The sequence below is a fragment of the Tursiops truncatus genome, chromosome 8 (genome assembly GCF_011762595.2).
Source record: "Tursiops truncatus isolate mTurTru1 chromosome 8, mTurTru1.mat.Y, whole genome shotgun sequence".
Classification (NCBI taxonomy): Eukaryota; Metazoa; Chordata; class Mammalia; order Artiodactyla; family Delphinidae; genus Tursiops; species Tursiops truncatus.
In genome coordinates, this window is record NC_047041.1 from 74396569 (window position 1) to 74420129 (window position 23561).

The following is a 23561-nucleotide window of genomic DNA, read 5'->3' on the forward strand; positions in this document are numbered from 1 at the left end:
ACATGTATGCTTTTTTCCAGGACTTGTGCCTGATATGAGATACAAAGATGGAAAAGAGTCCTCTCCTACCTTTAGACAGTTTACAGTACAGTGGAGCATACGGAAAGGAAGAGAGAGAATCAAGGTACAAGGTGATACATGTTATGATGAGGGGAAGCATAGAGGCTATGGATCATAGAATGGAAATATTTACCTTGGAGTTAAGGGAAGCTTCCTGAAGAAATGATAGGTGGGCATCTGAAGGACCAAGAGAAGTTAGATGAAGGAAAAGAAGAGAATAGAAAGAAAGGGCAAGAAAATGTTGGATGGAAGGGAGAAGCAGGAATAAAAAAGGGTTTGAGGCAGAGGGGTCACATCCCACTGAGGTTCCACCATTTATTAGTGGTTTGACCTTGGACAACTGCTTATCTTCTTTGAACCTCAGTTTTCTTATCTGTGAAATGTGGATAATAGCATTTATCTCAGCATTACTGAAAAGTAAATGAGATAATGTATATATAAAATGCTGCCATTATTAGCAAGGGATAGAAACTCAGCTTCAACCAATTTAAGTATAATGGGCAACATATTGGAACATTATTGGGATATGCCATAGACCATGAAGACCTTATGTAATGCATGGATGTGGCTATATTTCAGAACCAACTGCAATCAGAAATTCAAATGTCATTAAGACACTATTTCTTCTCATATTTATTTCCATTTGCATGTGGATGTTATACCTCCATCCCACTGAACACCAGGTTTTTATGCAGAGTAGATGATCATGGCCTTCCAAGAAGCCAGTTTCTGAGTTTTTTTTATCTTTGGCAGAAGTGACACAAAGAGAGTTTGCTTCTCTCAGTTCTAGCTACAAAATTCTTAGAAAAGGACTGATAAGATGCCCACCCCTATATCATCAACAGTGGCCAGGGAGCGAGGTCAAAATATATTCACATGGTGGCTCCTGAAGTGACTTTGATGGTAGAAGAGTTTCCAGAAGAGGAAGGGAGTTAAAGAGGCTGTGAAGTTCCTGGTTCTTAAACATACTAATTATATGAACACTCATAATAAACTACCATTGGTGAACATTTGCTATGTGATATGCACAATGCAACAAACTTTAGATGAACTATCTAGTTAACTGTTAACTTAATGAGGTAGTTACTATTATTATCTTCATAGCACAGAGGAAGAAACTAAGTTACAGTGAAGGAGTCACTTGTTCAGGCTTCATACAGCTAGTAAGGTGAAAAGTCAGGATTCCAAACCAAACTTTCCTGGCTTGGTGTTTGAGCTGTTGACTATTATGAAGATTTAGTTTAATTAAAGTTTCTTTTCAGCTACAGAACAGAATTCTACTTCCCTTCTCTGAGCAGAATTCTGAACCCTGGTGAGGTAGGGAACAGCTCATTTCTCTATCTCTCCAGTGTTCAAGACCAGCCAGAAATTGCAAGGAATTCTTCAATGAACATGAAAGCCGAAGCAGAACTCAAAGACGGGAGTTCTTTAGATGTTGTAGGTCACACAACTTTGATGTGATTTTGTTACCAATGTCTATATCATCTTCTTCTTTCCAACAGAGTATAAAATATCACACGTTTCATGCTAAAAGCGACTTTCACATATGATTGCTGACTTTTCATAAACTTTGGTGGTGTTAGTCACCACCTAAACCTATAGATCTCACTAGAAATTAAAGAGATGTCATTCTATGATTCTAAAAATAGATGTGGGGAGATTCAATTGATTGTGATTTTTAAAAGCCAGAGGTATCCAGTGCCTGCAAGTTGATCATAGATTAAGGAATGGACCAAGTGTGAGTTGATTCAAGGTTTTCCAATAGGGTTTTCCAATAACTGAATGTATTTCCCAATGAAGTTCTTTGAAATTCTGGGTGGATCAAAACAGCCACCTCAAGTTTCTTCACTTAAATCTGCAGGGTGTGTTCATTTATTGGTGTTTTAGTAGAGCAGAGAATGGAAACACTTATGGCTTTGTTGAGAAGGGAAGGGGGGAAGATATTATTGTAGGTGTATTCATTCATTTATTCATTTATTCAACAAATAGTTATTGAGGTGGAGAGAAATGTGCTTGCAGAGGGAATACAATAGTGGCTTAACTTTTATTTGTAATATTTTATTGAAAAATTTTGAAGCAAATATGGCAAAATATTAAGATTTGTTCAAAGCTTGTTGAAAGGTACATAGGCATTTGTTTTAAAGCCAAGTATCTTAATTTTAACATAACATTTGGTTGGGAATGAAAAGGAAAGAGAAAAGGAAATATGTTTTCATTCCCATAAATACTAAAACCACTCCATTTTGCTTCAGTATTTTTTAATGTTCAGTTATCATTTTGTGCCCATAAACCCTAATGTGCCCACACCATGTGGGTTTCACGCCTTTGGGTACATTGTGCATTGTTTCTCTGTGTTCTGTGTTTGGTCAGGGGTGGTGATGGTACATTTTGGCTCTAGAAATTTAAAAACCACATCAAATTGGAAGGTGCAGACCTCTCAGAATTGCCTCTCTTCAACCAAAAATAGAAACTTCCTGTTTGAAATGTGATCTGGTACACTTACCATAAAGAGCCTTAAGCCTCAAGCGTGACGTATACCCTAGATTTTTACATTGCCCCATCCTGAGCTCCAAGACATGGGGCAAGTCACTCTTCTAAATCTCATTTCTCTCATATATCAGTTGGCAAAAAATAATAGTACTATTTGCATAGGTTGTTATAAAAAGAAGTGGATTTACCATGGCACACGATAAAGTATCAAGTCATCATTTATGCAGATTTTCTCCAAATTGAGTATCTGATTTTGTATTTGTAATTTTGTATTGTTTTTCTTAAGAAGGGCCTCCTAATTTGACTACCTGCAAGCTGCATAATATCTGGATTTTCCTCTGGTTATAAAGATTAAATGAGATATTAAGTAAATAGGAACTTTATAAGAATGTATCTTATATGGAGGAGAGAGAGAGAGAGGTTTTAAGGAATTGGCTTACATGACTGGAGGCTGGTAAATTCAAACTTTGTAGGGTAGAACAGCAAGCTGGAAACTCAGGAAAAAATTGATGCTGTAATCTTCAGTATGAAATCTGGCTGGCACACAGGAAATTCAGGCAGGACTTCCATGTTATGGTCCTGATGCAGAATTCCTTCTTTCCTGGTGAACCTCAGTTTTTGCTCTTAGGGCCTTCAGCTAATTGGATGAGGCCCACTTGCATAATCAAGGGTAATCTCCTTTACTTGAAGTCAACTAATTTTAAATATTAAATTATAGCTACAGCATACCTTCATAGCAACATCCAGACTAGTGTTTGGCCAAGCAACTGGGCACCATAGACTAGCCAAGTTGACACATAAATTGAATTACTACACAGAGTGAGTGTTCAATAAAACAAAGTGTTCTGCAAGTGTTCTGTTCCTAATTAATTTTTCCTCTTCTTCTTACCCTTCCCCTTCCTCTCCTTCTCCTTCTCCTTCTCCTTCTCCTTCTTCTTCTTCTTCTTCTTCCTCTTCTTCTTCTTCTCTTTCTCCTTCTCTTTCTCCTCCTCCTCCTCCTCCTCCTCCTCCTCCTTCTTCTTCTTCATCTTCTTTTAGCCTAGGTTTCTAGAACACTACCTGGAATTTGAAACGTTCTCAAAAAAACCTTTTGAGAAAACAACTATATCAAGAAATACAAGAATGGGCTTCCCTGGTGGCGCAGTGGTTGAGAATCTGCCTGCTAATGCAGGGGACACGGGTTCGAGCCCTGGTCTGGGAAGATCCCACATGCCGCGGAGCAACTAGGTCCGTGAGTCACAACTACTGAGCCTGCGTGTCTGGAGCCTGTGCTCCGCAACAAGAGAGGCCGCGATAGTGAGAGGCCCGTGCACCGCGATGAAGAGTGGCCCCCGCTTGCCACAACTAGAGAAAGCCCTCGCACAGAAACGAAGACCCAAATAAATAAATAAATTAATAAACTCCTACCCACAACATCTTCTTTAAAAAAAAATAAAAGAAATACAAGAATGAATGAATAAAAGAATAAAAATGTTGTTGTTAGCAGACAACTGATATATAGACCCTTCAAAATGGCTAGCATAGTCATGTCCAATGAGTTTGGCTGGATGGCACAACAGATAATGAGGAATGGAGTCTGGTGCATATCCTGTATTTTTGTGCTTGTTCACAAGCTCGGGTCCTAACACATGGGTATGAAGTAAAGTTTAAAGTCTGAGGAATGAGTGGTAAATGTTATAATCTTGTATAACTATTTTACTTGCTCAGGCCAGAATAGACTTGACATATCCAACATTTATTCCTTCTTAATCACTGTTCCCTGATTGTTGATAAGTGCAGCTGGACTTAAAGATCATAAATATTTTCGTTCCAATCTGAATTGTCCACAGTACAAGGCAGGATTCAGTCACATATCTGTATTTTTTCTTTCTGACTCTTCCCCATGTTCAAAAAAGTCAGTCCAATTTTCACCTTTTCCTCACTCTTGCCTGTTTCTTAATTCAAAAGGGTGCTCATTTTTCACAAGAGAGTCACAGAGTGGGAGGTGGCAAGCCGAAGAATTATGTCCTAAAATTCAATAAACACTTCTCTCTTGTTCAGGAGAAGCCTGTAGGCTTGCCTGTAGAGGGATAAGGCAAAATCGATTAAAACAAATCCACTTTCCTATTCTTCCATAACTCTACTTCAGTGCCTATGCTAACATCAGGAATCAAATCATTCCATTTCCCTACACTCTTAATAAATGAAGTTTCTCTGGAAGTCAAAGATGAAAGTTCATCTTTGCAATTCTATTTGCATCTCAGTTTCAATCTCTACTCAGTAGCTTGCTTCACAATGGTTCTTCCTGGGAACATGTGTATTCTTATCAAAATGCCAATTACGTCTGTTCCCTCAGTATTATCAGACAAGACTTCTCACCCCCATCTTGTGAGTGCTGTGTATCTGACTTGTAATTTGCACAGATCAGACACTGGCTCACCCTGAGTTCTCTGGAGTGTGAAGTCTCACTAGTGACTGAAACTAAGTCAAACTCTTCACACATATTTGGGCCAACCCTCCCCTCTCAACCTCTCAACGTACTTTCCACTATTTGAATGGGATGTGTTTACTATAAGTTGAACTCATCGGTCTTGAGAAGTAGATACATTTTCCCATTTCTTTATTTCCCCACTTTTTCTGAGAACATCAGACTTAACTGAGCATTCATAACGTTTTCTTAGTTGGTATAAATTTTAAAGGTCTTAGTCTAACCTCTCATTTATAAATGAAGTAATACTTATATTTATGTCATTGCATGTTGGTTGAACATTGATTTATTAGACATTTACTGGGCACGCTCTATGGTCCTGACATGTGATGGTCAGTGAGCGATCATGGAGCCGCATGGAATTTTCACTTGTGGCAACAGACCCTAAATCAAACATCATGACAAGCAATTGTATAATTACAAGTTACATTAAGTGCTGTGAAGAAAAATGCAGAAGAATTTGTGAGTATAAAATAGGGGGACCTAATTTTTTGGTGGTGGCAGGAATCAGAGAACGTTTCCCCAAGGAGTTACTCTTAGGTTGAGACTGGAGGGATTAGTAATGTTATTAAGAAGTCTCTCTGTGCCTCAATTTCCTCATCTGTAATATGAGGGAATTGGACTAAATTCTCTTCCAGCTCTAAAATAAATTATTCACTAAATTTAGAGATAGGGGATTTAAGTTTGACTGGAAAACAGATGTGGCCACTATTCAGGAAGTTGCTTGCTTTTACAATCATGTGGATTGTTTATTATATAGTTAGGTAAGAAAAGATACTTAAAACTGGCATTTGGGCACCCAATCTTTTTTCAATATGCTCAAATCAAATCCTCTACCTTGGGCTGAGCTCTCATGGGATTTCCATGGTATCTTTTAATCAAAACTTAAGCATAAACTGCATAATAGCTCCAGATTTCTCTTTCAATATACACAGAGGGACTAAGAGTTATTTCCTTTTCCATATAAAATCATCTCTCCAATGGAAAATATGGTTCAAATTAGGCACCTATTCCATGAATGAGTGCAGTTTGAATGTTCTATGTCAACATTTAAAAGACTATTAAAAATGAGAAATGTACCTTTTATGTATTTATGCTAAACTCTGGATTTATTCTCTTTGGAAATATTAGCATCCCAATCCCCACCTGAGTAAAACCATCTTATTTTAACTTGCAGATCATTTAAAGGAAAAAAGTAGGAAGAACGGTTGCTTTAGAGGCTGGTTTTGGGATGTGAGCACAGTGGTTCTGAAATTACGCTGGTATGGAAATTAGGAGCTCAGCGAACTAAACTAGAGCATTCTGCTTCCAAAGTGAGCAATGATTTTCTGAGGCAAATATTGGCTCAAATTTTAAAATTTCTTCCATATATATATATTTCTCGATATTTGATACTTTCGACACCTTGTCTTTAAAAACAGGAATGATTGAGGAACAAGCATGTGGGAAAACTGAGAAACGGAAATTAACACTTGCTTTGACTGCTTGTCTTCCCCCCTCCCAAACCTAGGACACCCATGGTCATGACTTTATGACACACATATAATAGAGTCATAATTTTTGCTAAAACTTATGTCTAGTTCATATGACTAACTTACTGTAAAAATATTTCACGGCATTACACACATATGCACATGACACACTAAAATCCCAGCAAGACTTCTTGGTGTTCCCCCAAATGAAATAGGGGTGAACTGTCATTTTAGTATATAGAGGCCTTTTAAATTCTGTTATAACTCTTTATAAACAAGTTAATCTAGGTATTTGTTTAGGAGATAGTTGTTCATATAATCAATTTTACAGATAGTGACATTAAGACACAAACGATAACTGTCTTGCTTTTGCACACACACAAATATTCAAAGTAAGGATTAGAATTCAGGAAATGCTGAGAACACAGATGTTCCCCATGCAAAGTTCACTGTTAATTGCCTGTCATTCAAAGTTGGCTAAGAGTCAACTGGGTTCCTGTGATAAAAGACTGATCCTATATTTATGATGGCAAAAAGGAATAACAAACTTGTCAGAACTTTGCCTGTCTAATCCATCTATCCTTTCACTCTCCCTGGAAGAAGCTGAGGGGTGGTCTAGGCAAAGAAAGGCTCTCTCAGCTGAAGTACAGTCCCCACCCTAGGCAACAGGGAATGCTAGAAGTTAAGGAGGGACTGCAGCCCAGACCCTTGCTGATTACTGAAGTCCTCAATGCCAGGGACAGATTCTGAAATGTTATAAAATGGGAGGGGGCAAAATATGATATCAAGTCAGGATCTCAGAACAAGAGTTGGGACTTGGTTGGTAAAAATAGAACAAGTAAATTGGGAAAACACAAGCAGGAGATCATTGGTTTAGCCTCCAAGCATGATCTTTGGCCTAGATTAACCTAAATATTGCTGACACATTTGTTAAAGTCAATGCATCACGGTGACAGTATCAAAGATTGATATCCAGAAAATCACTGAATATAATCTCTACAGTTTCTTCTAAAATAAGCATTTTCCCCCCAGGTTGGTTCAGTACTTGGGATAACAGCAGTGACAACACTGTGTAATAAGTTTCCTAGCATTTGACACCCTGCTAACCAGGTCTCTTTATTAAATGATGTTGAAGCATACCTACTCAATGACAACCAATAGGGACCTACAATGTCCCCAACCATCAAAATATCCAAAATTGGGCTTCCCTGGTGGCGCAGTGGTTGAGAGTCCTCCTGCCAATGCAGGGGACGCGGATTCGTGCAGTCCGGGAAGATCCCACATGCCGCGGGGCGGCTGGGCCCATGAGCCATGGCCGCTGAGCCTGCGTGTCCGGAGCCTGTGCTCCGCAACAGGAGAGGCCACAACAGTGAGAGGGCTGCGTACTGCCAAAAAAAAATCTAAAATTATTTCATCAAGGAAAATTATGTTTAGTGGAGTTTTCATGTATTTCATGATATGATAGTTCTTTGCTAACATTTATGACATAATCTCTTAAACAGATTATTTGTTTAACCAAAACATCCTATCGTACACTGAACTTTTATTACACTTTAGAAAATGAGTTTTAGTTTTCCAGACTGCTAAGTGATTGATTGTTTAATTCATCAACAGGCATTTATTGGGTACTTAATACATTCCAGGCACTGGCCAGGGACTGAAGTTTAAAGACAAATAGATGCAGTTTCTAGACTCAAATAATTTGCCCTTTAGTGGCAGGAAGAAGTGAACCACCAACATAATACAGACTGAAATGTCCAGTGTTAGAGGTGGACACAGGATACTTCGGAAGTCTGTAGAAGGTAGGGAGTGTTGAGTTCATTCACTATGAGAGGCTAGATAAGGGAAGGTTGAACTGAATCATTTCCCTTTAAATGATTAAGCAAAAATGGGGGCAGCTGAGGAAGAGTATTTTGAGTAGGGAGAAAAGTATATGTAAACTTCAGTAAACATGGCATGTAAATAATTCATGGTGTATGGAGTGTATGGGGTGCAGGGAAGAAGAAATGAAGCCAAGAGGTAAGCAAGGGGCGGATTAAATGAATCTTATATTCCTAGAAAATGTGGTGAGTTTAGGGTGTGTGTATGTTTGTGTGTGTGCATGTGTGTGTGAAAAAGTACAAAATATCCCTCACCATGTTGATTTAATTGAAAATTAATATTTTATTGGTCAAGATTTATATATGTATAATTACCTAGTTCTTCTTGCCCTTAGTTATGACTGAGAGATTTCATCTCAGAAAACTGAGAGAGCAAGCATGACAGGAAACATGAAGAGAAACCATGACCTTCAGATGGTCATGAAGGAACCAGATGGATTTGAGTTTGAATTTCATCTCCTTTACCTCTTGGCTCTGCAACCTTGAGAAAAACTGCTAAATTTTTGTCCGTAGAAGTACAGAGTTGTTATGAATTGTTAATAAAATAAAACACAGGAAGACTTTACCTTAGGGTTTGCAATGTGCGTTAATTGTTAATTATGTGTTTTTTACATGTACATTCTTTATCTTCAGATACTGCGTTTGTTATTAGAATAATGGGGTGGATAATAAATGATTTGCAGGAGAGGAGTAATCAACTTGGCACTAAGTATATGACTTCAGATAAATATGGAGTTAGGACTACTGACAGTAAAACTTACCCCCCCTTACAGACTACCACAACGTGTGTCTATACCTGTGACTCCAACATCTCCATCATTCACTGCCCTTGGGCCAGTCTGAACACCTAAAATCTCACCTATGTGGTACCTCCTTGTTGCCTGCCCTCAGAATAGCACTGTATTTGCCAGACTTGTTCAACCCCCATTAAAAACTAGTGCCCTATTACTTTTTCTTGGTGAACTCACTATTAAAGAGACTTCAGAATGCGCAATCCTTTACAGATTAGATATTTTCATCCTGACAGAAAGATTATAACAGTTACATCTTGTTATGTATCAAGCAGTAGAAACCAACTCTGGCTGACTTTTTTATGGGAAGAGCTTTATTGGAATACAAGTCATGTACAAAATAATTTACCCACTGAGAGTGCATGATTCAATGTTTTTTGGTATATTCACAGATCTGTGCAACCATTCACCACAATCAATTTTAGAATCTGGCTTACTGCTTTGTTTTATTTTGTTTTATGTTTTTTTACTGCTTTGTTTTTTCTAATCATATTAGAAAAATATTGAGAATGCCATGAAACGATGGAACTAGGCTTGGAACTAGCCCGGATCCAAGATAGCTCTCTAGAGTGTGGAGATGGTTTCATAGCTGGAAGAGTATGGTAGGGTACCACTGCTGCAATGACAATCTCAAGTGGACTTCTTGGGTTCTTAAATACCTAGCTAAAAATCAGTGTCCTGGAGAAACTGTCTAATTGGCTGTGATAACCACCTGACTGTACTGAGCCTTCAAGGGTAGGAACTGGGTGACGAATTTTACCACTCCACATACCCTTTACATAACGTGGCAAGAAGTTGTTCCACAAAAGACAAATAGAGTGCTACTGGGCAGAAGGCTAGGTGCTGAGACCCAACTGACAAATGCCTCAACCAATATTGTTAGATATTAATAAAACATCAAAAACATACCGTAATGATGATATTTCAGAGTAAGAGGACTATTTGGGGGGATTTTGGGGTGGAGGATTTTAGAGAAACCTCATTGTGCTTGGAACATTTATTACTGGACCACCAACTAGAACCAACTATCTTGAGGATCTAGTTCCCCCACAGAATCCCAGTGGACATCCTAGACTTTGCCAATATGAAATTCCCTTCTCTCTCTTTTTTTTTTTGCTTTCATTCTGATCCCTGTTGAAATGGTTACTTCTGTGTAACACACTTTATGAATCTATTTCGACACTAGCGAAGGAGAGAGGAGGTAGTAATCCAAAAGACGCCCATTTGTCACCAGATATTTTCAACCTTCTTTCACAGTTATTGCAATAGATTCCCAATTGGGTGGAAGTTAGCATTAAATATTTGTATGGCCCCTTCAATTCTGAGATTCTATGATTTCCTAATTTTTTAGTGAATTGTTACACATAGAAAGAAAACTCCACAAGGAGTCACTAGATATCTATGAGAACTTTGCAAAACTTCAAAACAGAACCCTTAGTTAAAAATGCGAGAGACTTAACACAAGCTAGAGTTTTCCTTGATGGTCAAATGAGCCTCTAAGTAGCCAAACCTCAATATGTACAATCAGAATGTAGGAAATATTTAGGGATGAAATTAATTTTATTTCACTCCTGGGATTTTGATTCTTTCAATGAATTTCTTCTGAGTTCCGTGAGGATAGCTGTGAGGATACGCTACATTCTCTGAGAAATGTGGTCACAAGTAAACCTAAAAGCCCAAAGCAAAGTTCAAACCAGAACCTCAAAGTGAATCAAACGTATGTTTATTTTCACCTTTTGTATTTATTTATTCCCAGGTTTGTTCCAAAAGAGATTTGGGATTGCTTAATAAAAATGCAGGCACAAAAAAAAAAAAAAAATGCAGACACAACAGAAGGATGAAGGAAATGGTAATGATGCAAACAGAAACATGTTAAATTTCCATTATGTATCAAGATTTTTAAGCATTTTATTTTTTTAATTAATTTTTTAACACCTTTATTGGAGTATAATTGCTTTATGGTGGTGTGTTGGTTTCTGCTGTATGAAAAAGTGAATCAGCTATACATATACATATATCCCCATATCTTTTCCCTCTTGCATCTCCCTCCCACCCTCCCTATCCCACCCCTCTAGGTGGTCACAAAGCACCAAGCTGATCTCCCTGTGCTATGCGGCTGCTTCCCACTAGCTATCTATTTTACATTTGGTAGTGTATATATGTCCATGCCACTCTCTCACTTTGTCCCAGCTTACCCTTCCCCCTCCCTGTATCCTCAAGTCCATTCTCTATGTCTGGGTCTTTATTCCTGTCCAGTATATCAATTTTAATGCATAAATATTAGTTACCTTCTACTGCTTCAAGCAGTCCCACTAGTGGTCTCACTGCAATTGGCAAGAATAATCTTTCCATGTTCAAGAACACTGACACCAACAGACCATGAGTCTCATGCCTGTCTTGGTGCAGCTTGTGAGGAAGGGAAATGTGAACTTCCCAAAGGACAAAGATCCGGTAATGTTTACAGACTGCCAGCTACAGAGTCTCATCACAGTGAACTCCTTTTTGGCCACTTGCTGAAGACTAAGCTCTTTATCACTTAGTCATCCTCTGTCCCACCCTTTTGGGGCCCTTTTCCCTAACAGACTAGCTGAAAATTGTCAAAAAATATCTGATAATATCTTAATAAGTCTTTTCCCTTCCCTCCCTAAGGATAGGTCCACAATGAACATTTAAGAGCCCAGCAAGGCAAAGATTGTATTTTAGGAGCAAAGCTGACATTGCACTGGTCTTTTGGCTGCTAGTACAGTGTTCATCTACACAGCCCCTGCTCTAACAGAGCAACAGTGGCTGTCATGGTGGGACATTGAAGACCATATATTTGGGCAAGCAGAACTCTATGGGATTCTTTATAATCATTCATATAGACGAATTATTAAGAATTTTCTATATGTCAGATACTATGGGAGACACTGGCAGTATAAAGAGTAACAGATATTGATTCCTGGCTTTGAAGGGCTCAAAGATTAATTGTGGAAGCAGGTAAATAAATATGCCTTACAGCAATGTGATTAGTACCATAACTGAGGTACATATGGGAGCAGAGAGGAAAACCCTTAAATCTGATTGAGGAAGAGTTTTCAGAGGTGATACATTACATCTGTGTTTTGAAAGACGAGTTCGAGTTTGGCTAAGTGGAAGGGTCTTCTACACAGTGGGAAGAGCTGAGACTAAGGCAGAGAGTCACTGAAGCTAATGACTTACTTGTCAAGCTGTGTACGTTATTTGGGTGGTGGTATAACAGTTAAGAGCTGGAGGCAAGCTCCCTGGGTTTATCTGCTAATGCTTATTAACTGTGGATGATAACATCGGTTACCCTCTTTGTGTTTTAGTTTCTTCATCAGTAAAATGGGAAGAATACTCTTAGAGTAATATTTACCCCATAGGTTTGCTGGGAGAACTAGAACAATGTCCAGGATGTAATGAGACTCAATTTGTGTTAGCTGCTCTTGTCTCACTATCGCTGAGCTCAGGAGTTGGGAAAGGCAGGGTCAGGATCTGGTGCTCCACTGGTTGTCAGGGACCAGGCAATAAAGACTTTTCAAGCCTGAAATGCTTGGCCCTGTACCCTGAGGGGGTAAACTTACGGACTGCCAATTAGACAGTCATATGTGTGTTCTCCGTTTATAAATGAGAGGTTTATGGAAAATCAGACCAGAATCCAGAGAACACATGCACTCGGAGAATGCATAGAATGTGCTTATTAGGCAACCTTTAGCTTGACTTCAATTTTTCAATGTTGTAAACAGATGTCCTTAGTTGAGTGGTGTCTTATCTGTTCTAACAATTAGGTTGGAGAGGAAGACAGGGTCCAAGAACTCTAGTCCAGAGAAATGGATATGTGAGGTGGGTAATGTGACGCGGGCAGTGTATCATCCTCTAATTGCTGAGCTAATAAAATGCATGCTTTGAAAGTATTTCCAGGTGCCTGCAAATGCATATCTGAAAAGTCATCAGAGCCTCTAATACTTTCCCTGGCTTCTAATAAAAACATACTTTCTCCCATAATACCTTATTAATAATTCCTTAACCATGAAAGGCTTATTATTAATGGATTTATTAAAGATGTTAAAAATAACTGGCAATCCATAATTTTGGAGCTTACATTTTCAGTTATGTATGTAATACATTAAATATTGCATATCATATGAAATATTTTATAAAAATGTGGTCTCATAGTACGTTCTATATTTAACATGCCTTTCTTTTCACATAACACTGCTCTGTGAGCACTTTCCTGCTTCATTGGATATTCTTCTCTATCTTTAGTCTTAATGGCAACATACAGTTTTATCATCCAGCTATAATGTGATTTCTCGGACATTTATGTGGATTCTAAAATTTTACCGTTATAAAACAGTATGAAAACAAACATTCTTGTAGCTATATCTTTGCCCAGGTCTACGATTTATTTTCTTCAGGATAATTCACGAGGAGCAGCTCTCAAACCTTAAAAGGGCCCAGTTTCATTGCAACCATTGGTCAGGCCTGGGTTTTTCCTTAGAAATTTGGTGCCTTGAGTGTACTTCTGCGGGGCTTCTCACAAGTGACTTAACAAACGTCAGATTTACTCTCCCCAGGGTGAGAAGAGAGCAGTTTCCCTAGAAGATCAAGTAGTTGTGTGTGAATGGGATGACAGGCCATTCCCTGCTGTTCTGGGGCCTGGGTACGAGGACCACAGAGAAGGCCGTTTTGAAGGATTCTGCTTTGTGCACTATCTGGCGCTGGAGCCAGACCTCTCATCATCACTCATGAATTTCCACTTTAAACCCACAACTGCTTTTCAGTTTGCAATTCTATAGCCGGAGAACAGAACAAAATGAAAGTCTTAATCCTTAATGAAGATGTATGATGCTAAAATGTTTCTGAGTATTCCTTAATATCATTATGCTCTCAATGGAAACTCATTTTTGTTTCCTTCGGTAGAACCTAAAGAATTAAAGAAATATTTCCTTTCCAAACCAAATGCACGTACTCGGATATCTGATGGGGGAGAAACAAATGATTAGAGTGATCCAGATCTCTTTTCTCTATTAAAATCTTTACTTTCCTTTGAGGAAAACATATTTAATTATGACCTAGGTGTAAATAGATTATAATTTTATTATTATAAATGTGTATATTTATTTATTTATAAAACATTGGACAAAACATGTTTTGGGGTTTTTTCTTGTTATATATAACAATATAAAATAATGCTTGTCACTGTCAAAGAGTAAGGAACAAGATAAAATCATCTGTAATTACACCACACAGAGATAAGCATTGTTTACATTTTCCTTATTAAATACATTTAAGTAAAACAAAAATAAGATCAAATTAATTACTGTTTAAAACCTACTTTTCATTTAGCTATCAATCTTTAAAAAATCTTTCAAGGAATTATGTGTTCTCTCCTTTCATTTTTAAAAGATACACAATATCACACTGTATCGATTTCTTTATCCAATCCTCTGTGTACATTTAGCTGTATTAAAAAGATACATTATAAACATTTGTGCTATGAGCATCTGTAGCTATATTTTGTTCACAGGTCTAATAATTTCTTGAAAAAATTGCCTCTAGGAAGATTGTATCAGTTTACTCTATCACTAGCCATATATGAGTTTTGCCACTCCTTGTCAACACTGGCTATTATTAAAATCAGACAAACAAAAAATCCTTACTAAATAGCTATTTTAATGTGCATTTCTTTGATTATTGAGCATACAGTTGTGTACTCTGGGGTCATTATTTTCAATTACTTACAATTAAAAGAAACACCTGTTTATCAATTTACTTCACTGGGCATTCTGATAGGCCATAGCTAGAAAGAATATTGTACTTTCAAACATTAATTATAGGTGGGAGAGAGAGAGGTTTTCCCATAATTATCAATAGATAATATACACAATATAATTTATTATAATTATTAATGATTTAGATCTCTTGAAACGGAGGCCTCCAAACGTTAAAATGGTTCCAAGATTAGTGTCAATAAAGTGGGGTTCAAGTTGAATTCTGCTCCTTCTAGTAATTCTGCTGCGCTTCCTTGGAGGAGAATGATGAGATTCACTGACATGTTTGGCCCAGGAGTGGTGGGGAGAACATCTGAAACATACAGGTAGGTTTCTCTAGCTTCAGGAAGCAATCAGTTGCGCAAAGAACAATAGTTAGGAAACTAAGCCCTCGGAGGACTGCATTAACTTGCGCAGTAACAAGTTCAGGGACGCTCGGTGTCTCAGCTGTTCAATAATGAGAGAGAGGGAGAAAAGGAGGTTGCCATGGTAATGCCTTGCCGCACGTGTCGCGCATAGGAGGGTGGTGAGGGGGTGACCTTCTGCAGAATTAAATGAAGGCGGGGGTCGCCTCACCTTGGCCTTGGAAGGCGCCCCAAATGCGGGGCACCTTGACAGCGTCTCGCCTGCTGCTGGGAGGGGGACGCTCCTGGGCGGCGCGGACCCGGGGCGCTTTGGGCCGCTTTGGGAGGGCAGCCTGCCCTTGGCATTGAGCAGCCGTCTTCCCGGCAGCGGTGATGCCGGCAGCCATTTTAGCGCTGCTTTGATTCCTGGGCCTCTTACGGGCCGGGGCTCAGTGGAGCCCAGGTCCACCCTTGACCCGAGATGCGAGGCGGACGCCCAGCAGAGCTGCTCACCCCCGCGCTCCCTTGACCTTTCTCATCTCTGCGCAGCTTCGCCCCCGCGCAGGCTTGCTTTTACTGCTTGTTCGTTTGGTGTCGTGAGGGGTTCTAGAGACTGAATTCCCAGAAGACTGAGATGCGATTTCACATCTCGCTCTGGCTGTGGGTGCGCGAGAGGAAAGGAGACGCAGATGTGATATGAAAGTGAAGGCTGCAGTCTTGGCGCACTTGGCAAGGGCCTTTTATTACATACTTCATTTGCATTTTGCCGCAGCGATTTCGGAAGGCAAAGCCGCCGCAGACTTGCCTGGAATTAAGAGGGATAACTCACACACTTTTAAGGATGTCAAACAGATACTAATTTATGGTGCTTGCACAGAAAAGAGAAAATACTCGGGGCATCACATGTCACCCCGCTGCTGTGGGAAATGCAAAGCAGGTCCTGGGTGATAGTTTGCTTTATTAAATTCGGTCACAGTGCCTGCTTTAGCAATTTCGTTTTCCACCTGATGGATGGAGTGACACTAAACCGTGGCATTTTGTTGGTCTGCACTGCGTTTTTATGGCTGCTGTATGACATATAATTTAGTCCAGGACTGGTCTGAGTTTTTGACACTGGAAGTACTGATTTCTGTAATTATAGTGATGTAATCTAATGTTAAATCCTTTGAGGGGCAGGAGCTTAGGCGGAAAAGATTGTTAAAGATAGTAATGATGTGGGTTAGACGTATAAAAAAGATGACAAAGCAAAAACATTTCCACTGCCTTCAAACTAGGAACAAAGGTTGTTTATAATTCTCCTAGTCACAGAATCTAAGAGCTAAAAAAAAGGTTCATTTGAGATCATCTTGTCTAGCACTGTCTTTTCGCAAATGGAGAAATAAAGATTTGAAAAGGTCAATCATTAATTTCCCAAGGTCACAAAGGCCTAGGAATATAGACCTGCTTTTCTGGTTTGACTACACTAAGTCAAAAAGCACTATATAGGATTTACTACACTATTAAATTAGTGATTCTCCAACTTTTGACGTTAGGCCCCTTCACACTCTTAAAAACATTTTTAAAAAATTCATGAAGACCCCAAAGAGCTTTTGCTTTTCTGACATATCTGTCAATATTTATCATATCAGAATTTAAAACTAAGTATAAATGAATCCATGTAGTATATAAATGAAAAGATGACATTATTACATTAACTATTAAAAAACAAAAAAGTCAACTGAGCAAATTATAAAGATCTTACTGGCTTTAATCAGTGATTCATGAATCAGCCAGCATCCAGTCTAGCAGATAGGAAGGATCTCTGATGAGCTATACAAGGCAGAGATTTTATAGGTGGAAGTGAGCAGGAATAAGGAGGTTGTAACTAGGCAAAAAAGTAGGTTGATTATTGCGAGGTTACTTTCCCTGTAGGAGATGGCAGAGGTTTATCAGGCAGATTACCTAACTAATGCTGATCAGGAGATTCCTGATTGGCTGGTTGAAGATTTCATTTTTGGGAGAGCTGAAACTGTATTTAGGTCTTGACTAGGTGAAGTGGAGCTTAGCATAAGCAACTCCATTTTGGCCTTGTTATCTTGTCCTTAACATAACACAAATAACACTTTTTTATGAAAAAAAATTAGTGAGAAGAATGGCATAGTTTTACATTTCTTGAAAATTACTTTAATATCTAGCTTACAGTTGGAGTCTTCTATCTGTTTCTGCATTCAATCTGTTTTAATCATTGTTTTGGTTCACAGGTATGTAGAAAATCTGGTCTCTCACATTAAGAGGGAGGACTTGGTAGACCACCTGAAAGAGTCTTGCGAACTCTCAGGAAGTGGTGTGCTAGTAAATATTATGATAACCAGCTCATCAAGGAGGAAATAAAAGCCCATTTGGTAGCATTTACCAGTTTTTCTGCTGTAAATGTTCCCAACATGGCTGATAATGCAGAATTGGGAAGAAAAGCACAGTAGCACACAATTACATATTTCTATATAAAAATACAATAGATTTAATAACCTCAAGAACCTAGAAATAGTGGAATGTAGTAAAATATTTAGGAAATGATGGGTTTTGAGTATTACCTTTATTTTTATGTAACTTAATTGTAAGTTGTTATAATTTATTTTTTAATAACTGTCATATTTAACAACTGGCTCATAAAATTCTTGAAAATGTGATAGTTGGTGCTTATGAGATGATAGAAGCTGCTCCAGCACACCACAATCTCCAGGGGCCCTCAGACCATAGTTAGAGAACCACTGTATCAAATTAGTTTGACAAAAATTTATTAAGCACTTATTTTGTGCTTGTATCTAGATATAACATACATTGAAATCTAGGCATAAAACAATATCAAGGTTAGGGAAAAATAATTAGCAAATGTATTAATTAGGATCATTTTAAACCTTCTATTATTAACTCAATTAATTTAAATATCTAGTTTCTTTAATATCCTCCCCTACCTCCACCCCAAATGATAGTGTGGTTGAATTTCCTCTGGGAGAGGTAGATGTTACTATTTTATATTTTGTAGTAGGGCTGTAGGCTAAGTCAGTATTTTCATCTGACAGCGTGATCTGGATATAAGATCTCTCTAAAGGTAAAATATTATCATCTTTACCAGCAGAAGTATATAAACCGCTATGATTTACAAATTTAACCTTCTCTGCTACAGACAGCAGGATTTGTCTGGTCTTCACTACAACCATAGTGTTTCCGGATTAGAGGAAGCATACTCATGGTGAATGTGTGAAATATCTACTGGCGTTATGGAAAATTAGTCATTTAATGATCATTTATTGATTATCTGCTCTGTGCTAGAAGCTGGTGAGCTTACCATGCTAAGTAGCCACTCAGTGTTTAAGCCCAACATTGATCAAGGGTATTTCCTTGAGCACTGGAAGTGGTGTCTGATAAGTATTGCCCTGGGCATCATGAGAGCAGAGCGTAGGGGCGCATAAGGTCCCTTTTCATTCTATTCTCCAGCTTCCCAGCTATGTTACCTGTGAACACACACATGAAATTTTCTTTAGTGACAGCTGGAGTCACATGTGCTTTGGTCGCTGCCATGCAGCATTTGAAATAATTTAGCAATAAAGTATTTTTGTTGTTGGTTTGTTTTAAGTGTCATCTATAAAGGGAAAGTAATTAAATTTCAAGAGAGACCTGGCACGAGCCTTTCCAAAGGATCTTGTTCTCTCAAGACTTGTGCTCTATGCTTCTGCCAAGCACTGGAATTGCCAGAATGCGATTCCATTTCAGTGGCTGCAGTCTCTGAATGGTGGGGTCTGTTTGGTGTAGCTGGGTGTCATTTATCAAAGCACACCTCTGCAAGATGTGTGACTTAGTTGTCAGCTATGGAAAAATATCTGCTGTGGTTAGAAAGTTAAAGCCCTCAACTTAGCATGCCAGGCCCCATTTCTTCTGTGCCTTTCCTCGTCATCTGGGGTTTTAGAAAAGAAAGAGCTGGGGATAAGGCAGGAGAAATGGAAGCTGCCTCATGTGATTTCCATGGCCTTGGTTCCACACCTACCCACCCCTAATGGGAGTGGATGGAAGCCTGGGCTGTTTTTCAGAAGAACTAACTCTGTGACCCTGGATCAGTCTATAAGTTGGACTAAAGACCATCTCCAAATCTTCACTGGAGAGGCAATTTGGTTGAGTAACTTAATGAAGAGCATGAACTTTGAAGCTGGACAGAACTGAATTTGAATTCCTTCTCAGCCACTTAGTAGATCTGTGACCTTGGGTACGTAACATTATGTCTTTAAGACTAAATTTCTTCATCTTTAAAATGAGAATTCATTCATGCAACCAAATATTTATCAAACACCTAGTATGTGTCGGGCACTCTCTTAGGCACAGGAGATATCAATGAATAAGACAGACGTAGACTCTCTTCTTATGGCTAACAATCAATGGATGCAGATAGACAATAACAATAATTACAAATGTAGAATAGAATGTAAGCTGGTGATAAAACTTGACAAGTGGTAGCTTCTTAAATGTTAATTGCAGTGTAGAGTCCAAAATCATATCAATAAACTTTTCATATTCTGTTACAATAATAACCTATGGGTCTGTCTTACAGTTTCAATGGCTCTTTTATCCATTCATGTTTTTATAATGTCATGTATCGGTCATTTGGAAAATATCGGTTCACTGAGTTATATACACATATGCAACATAAAAAAATCACATTTGTTAATATTACCACAGTTCTTATCAGAAAAATCTTAGGTATCTGGAAGCTTTCAAGCTCATGGTGGCACATACAAGTTTTCAAAATTCTGATTTTTTTCTGGAAAAATCAAATTTTATTACTGGCAACAAATATTGTCAGTTGTTTTCCTTGCAGTGACAGATTCATGTTGTTTACCTTTTAGAAAATGTCTGCCATATACCCAAGTTTCTAGGTTGTGCTTTTGAATAGAAATGCTGTTCCATGAAAAAAAAAATAGATAATCTATTCTCAATTCAATCATACTAGTGCTTTTCTTTGAGATAATCGTACTTTGGAGTGCATCAAAAGTATTTTATGTGTACTCCCCATTTCATCACACAGAATATTGAAAAAGTGTATACTCAAGGGTAGAGGTTTCATAAAATTAATACATTTTACTGCTTCATCAAGGATATTCTTAAGCTACTTTTTTGTTTTTTGTATTTACTTTTTGTTTTTGTATCCTGTGATTGCATGGCACTGAGGAATACCATGACCACTAGTACAGTTGGTGCCAGTGACTTGATTCATACTAAGGCATAAAGGATGGTACCTGCCACTGCTTTTGCACTGTTAGTACAAATGTCAATACAGTGAAAAAGGCAAATAACACCTCAGTATTATTATAAAAATATTGTTCTCTTCATGGACGCCCCTAAAGGGGTCTCAGAGATCCCCACAGGACTGCAAAGGACATTTTGAGAACCTCTGCTATAAAGAAGTTAAATCAGGAGGAAGAAGTAGAGAGTGACTTGGGAGGGGTAAGCAGCAACTTTAACTTGGGTAGTCAAGAAAAGCTTCTCTGAGAAGGTGAAGTTTAAGCTGACACCTGAAGGATGAGAAGGAATCAACCAAACAAAGACTCTCAGGAAAATGAGTGCAGATGGAGGAAACAGCTAACTCCAGAAGCTCTGAGATGGGAAACTCAAGGACTAGAAAGGTCACGTGGCTGGGGAAAAGTAAGCAAAGGAAGATTTCAACAAGATGAGCTTGGTCAGTTAAAATAATTAGAATATCTAAATCACAGAATTGGTATTTAAATAAAATGATGCTTATAAAGTGCTTAGCTCAATGTGTTTCCCCTAGTTAGCACCCAATAAATAGTAGGCTGTGCTCCTCATGAATGTGGTAAAGTTGATGTGCTCCATAAACCTTGAAATCTGTTTTTCTCTAGCATGTACAAGCCTTGAGGCATAAGAGTGAGGTTATTGTCTTCCCAGTTAGGAAAACATTGTCAAGGCACACATGAAACTCACAGTATTCTAACATTCAGTTTACCAAATTTACAGCTTAAACAACTGAGCTGAGGAATAAGATTATTTCTTCACCAAAAGTAAAAAAAAAAATTGTTTAACATATATATGTTTCTCAAACTAAATGTTCACTTAGTAAGTGTAGAAACATCTGAGATCCCAAAATGCTAGAAACTAGTAGAGGGCATAAAATGATATGTATTCCAGGAGGAAGAGGGATATTCTTTTCTTACTCGCTCAGCATAGATTTTGTGTGTGTTGCACTCATCAGATAATATGTTCTTCATGATTACCTCGGATCCTTCAGACATTAAATAAGCAGGATGTAGCCTGCTGGTCATGCTTTGCTCAGCATCATGTTATGACAAGATCTGGATTTGATATCTTTATCCATGTGATTATTAATTCATTCAACCACCATTAATTGATGTCCATCATGGACTAAAATTTGCTGTAGAAATGAGCAATACAGAGATGCAAGATATACATGTGTATCAAGGAACTCCCATTCTGGGAGATGAGACAGATAAATAAAAAGAAACCTATTTTATATGAGGCATGTACCAAGTGTTGTAGAAGTTTAGAAGAAAGACAACCAAATCTTTGTGTAGGAAGGTAGCCTGGAGGTCATTAAGGAAGTCTTCCTAAAAAAAGTGACATTTAAACTGACTTTTGAAAGGATGAGTAACAATTACCCAATGACAAAGCAAAAATTGTACCAAAGTTAAACAGGCACTGATGACTTTATTCAAGGCTCTTACAGTCAATGAGAGAGGCCAGACTCCAGGCTGAACTCAACCCCACCGAAACGAAGAGTGGCCGAGTTTTTAAGTGCCAGGGTAATTTAGTGGAAAAGCACTACAGGACGTTAGAGAAAAGTCACGGGCCATCTGTGTTTGCTAATTGGCTTACCCAGTTTTGATGGCAGGATGTAGTTTTGCAACTTGCAATAAGGTGTGCACCAAAGTCAGACACCTACCCTCCCATAGGAACTGGGAGATAAGGGCACTGTCTTCCTTGATGATTACATTTTCAAGAAATGGTTTCCAGGTCCTTGAGAAAGATACTTCTGAGTATCTTTCTAGTAGCAGCTAGTAGTAAACTAGCCAGAGACTGATAGAAGATTTACATCTCAAAGGAGACGAGAAAGGATTTACAATTATAAGTTTTCAAAGGTGAATGCTCTTAAAAAAAAAAAAAAGAAAAAAAAAGCTTAAAGTCAGGAAGAAGGTGGTCTAAAGTTCAAGCTGAGGGGAAGGTTACTGTCATGTTGATCACCAAGAAGAGTATGAGTAAAGGCAGTTACAGGCATTTCATGTAATATAGTGGTAACCATGCCACATTCAATATTTAGGATATGCCTCACTAAATACGTTATTCACACACATATGTACACATACACACACAAATCCCATTTGCATCTCCCATTTCATGACTGAGTCAACTGGGTCCTAGAGACACTGAATAACATAATCAAGGTTACATAACTGGTATAGCTGCAGAGCTGGGATTTGAAACCTGGTCACTTAATCGTAGATCACATGATCTTCACCATTCTTAAAATCTGCTTTCCAGGAAGAAGAAGTAGTGTGCATAGAGATACTAGGATGTGAGAAAACATTTCAGTTACTATAAATCTGTTCATTTTGTTTAGGGTGTGAGGTATAAATATAGCCCAAGATGTTTGAAGTTTATACTGAAAGTAAGGCTTATTGTTGAAAGATTTTAAAAGCAAAAAAGAGACATGATGAAAGTTTTGTTTTAGGTAAACCACTCTGGAAAAAGTTGAATGGAGAAGTGCTTTACCAAAGGCAGGAAAATCTATTATGAAATAGCCTAGGTGTGAAGGAAAAGCTTATCAGTGGCAACAGGAAGGGAGAGATAGGGACCTATCTCAGAGATATTTAGAAAGCTGGGTGAAGAGTAGAACAGTACCTGGTTACGGTACAGAGTGGAGGCGATGTGCATCTAGCATGACTCCCCTCTTGGATACTGGCACCATTAACTAAGACATGCAGTGTGGGGAGGAGGAGAAGGGTGTATAGTGGAAGAAAAGTTGAACTCAGTTTCTGATACGAGTCTGAGGTGTCTGGGGGACATTGAAAGCGAAATTGTCAATACGCGATTGGATGTATAGATCTGGACCTCAAAGGAGTGGATAGAGATAGATATTTGGGAGACTTTAGCATTTAGGCGAACAGATGGCCAAAACTGGGATAAGGAAAGAAGAGCATCAGAACATCTGGACAGAACTCTAATTTATACTTGGTGGAGAGAAGAAAAGGAGCCTGTGAAGGAGGATCCAGAGATTTAGACGGT